We start from the raw sequence: 2,475 nt of genomic DNA, 5'->3' as shown, positions 1-2,475 counted from the left end.
TGAAAATAAGTTGTGTATATACATGTGTATGCACACACACACACACACACACACCCATATATATCTATATATATGTATATATATTTACATAAAACGCGCACGCACGCATGCACGCACGCATGCACACATATATATACATATATATATATATATATATATATATATATATATATATATATATATATACATATATATATGTATATACATATATATATATGTATATTTATACATACTTATATATACATATATACATGTGCGTGTGTGTGTGTGTGTATGTGTGTGTGTGTGTGTGTGTGTGTGTGTGTGTGTGTGTGTGTGTGTGTGTGAATATATGTGTGTGTGTGTGTATGTATGTATGAATATATGCATACATTTATGCATACATACATATATATACATATATATATATATATATATATATACATATATATATATACACACACACACATCTATCTATCTATATATGTGTGTATATGTACATGTGTATGCATATGTGTACATGTGCACACACACATATACATGTGTGTGTAATACACACACACACACACACACACACACACACACACACACATATATATATATTTATATATATATATACATTGTATACATAGCCATATATATACATAATGTGTATTTATACATATTTATCTCTCATAAATTGTTTCATCTGTAATATATTCATTACATGTTCCGATCGTTTGTAATTCAGCGAACCATTATGGCTTCTCGTAGTTCGGTGAATTTTTCAATTTCTAAGAAATGAGATAGATGTTATCTTTTTTAGAGTATCTGAAATCTTCGTTGAGGAAGTCGTACAAATATATCTCTTTTTGGTGTTCCTTTGTATGTCCCTTTTGTGTGTGGTTTAGTGTTCCCTCGCTGTTTCTTCAGCTTTATTCTCAAATACACTTTCTTGTTATTTCTATAATCGTTATTAGTGTTGAAGTTTGCTGTTGCAAATGTTTTGTTCTATTCATCTTTATTGCTGTTATACGCGTCATCAACATCTTTATTACTGTTATCATTATGATCATTATTATTGATATGATAATGATAATGATAATAATTTTATCATCATCACTATCATTAATATCATCATTGGTAGAATTATTGTTATTACTACTAGTACTGTTACCACTTGTCCTTATTTCCATACTGTTTTCATTTTCATTATAACTCGGTTTTGTTATTTTCGCATTCTTTATCTTGCAAATGTTGCTGGTGTTATGGCAAATTTTACCACAATAAAAATTCACATTATGATCATAATCATTATCACAATTACCATTATCATTATGATCAAGATATTGTCATTAAATTATCAAAGTATTTTTTCCCTTACTCTTTATTCCCCTTCTTTATTCCGTTCTTGCCTCTTTCTCTCCTTTGCCAATGCCTCGTCCTCGGTTTTTTCAATTATGGTCGTTTCATTTTTTGCGGTCTTGATTTTCAGTAACAATATACCACGCTATCAGACAAAGCCTTACCCTTTTATGATATTCTATCCTTCCTTTTTGTGTTCCTGTTATCGGTTGTTCGTGTCTTTTTATTCTCTATTGTTTACTTGTAAGTATTAACTGATTTACGCAGTATTATCATACGCGCGTGTTTTGTGTGCACGTGTGTGTGCGTTATGTGTCCGAACGTGTTTGTCTTGTAGTGTTAGTATACGAGCCTATCTCTGATCATACATTTTAGAATGTGCTTTTATGTGTTCAAAATTACTCTCAGTTGTGTGGTTATGGTACTTAGAGAGGTTTTAATAATTTATTATCTTGTAAAACCGTGCCTCGATGGCGCAGTAGGCAGCGCGTGAGTCTCATAATCTCAAGGTCGTGAGTTCGATCCTCACTCGGGGCAGTTCATTTTGAAAGAAAACGAAAATAATCCCTGTTGAGGAACCAACAAGAAATAGAAAACGGAAGCTTCTCTCAAGGGGGTAACTTCGGTAAATAGGAAGGAAACGCGTTGAAACGACGAGCGCGAAATACACACGAGTAATAAAGGGAGAGAAAATTCCAGCAGAGTAATGAAGTTAAGTAGAAAACATTCCATTAACTATCAGTATAAGAATAAAACTTCGACGAAGCAAAATTACAGCTGCCCTAAAAAAGAAATCAGACCCTGACTTTCACATACCACAATAGGATCAACGTTTCGAAAATCAAACGGAAAAAAACAGACGTGTACTCACATAAAATCATTGGCAGCTGTTGGGTCAAGTAAAGATAAGAAATCGTAGATAAGTAAATATTAATAAAAGGAAAATGTACAAGAGGATGGTAAGTAGAAAATACATCAATACAAAAGTAAAATGGGATAATGTATGAAAAGTAAAATATAAAAGGATCAATAAATGAGTATATAGACAGTCAAGATAGATGGAAATAAAAAAAAGCGGGGAAAATAGATATATGAGTAGACAAATGAAACAGCCAGACATATAAGGAAGATTAACAAACTATTAGATAGATA

At 31.7% G+C, this 2,475-nt stretch overlaps 1 non-coding gene across 1 annotated transcript; it reads left to right on the top strand.

Moving 5' to 3' along the window:
* The first annotated feature begins 1,787 nt into the window (after positions 1 to 1,787).
* TRNAM-CAU (transfer RNA methionine (anticodon CAU)) lies at positions 1,788 to 1,860 on the top strand. The gene has a single exon. It is a non-coding gene; the product is annotated as a tRNA-Met (tRNA).
* The last annotated feature ends 615 nt before the right edge of the window (positions 1,861 to 2,475 follow it).

Source organism: Penaeus vannamei, chromosome 25, assembly GCF_042767895.1.
Source record: "Penaeus vannamei isolate JL-2024 chromosome 25, ASM4276789v1, whole genome shotgun sequence".
Taxonomy (NCBI): domain Eukaryota; kingdom Metazoa; phylum Arthropoda; class Malacostraca; order Decapoda; family Penaeidae; genus Penaeus; species Penaeus vannamei.
This window is presented reverse-complemented; position numbering and strand designations above follow the sequence as displayed.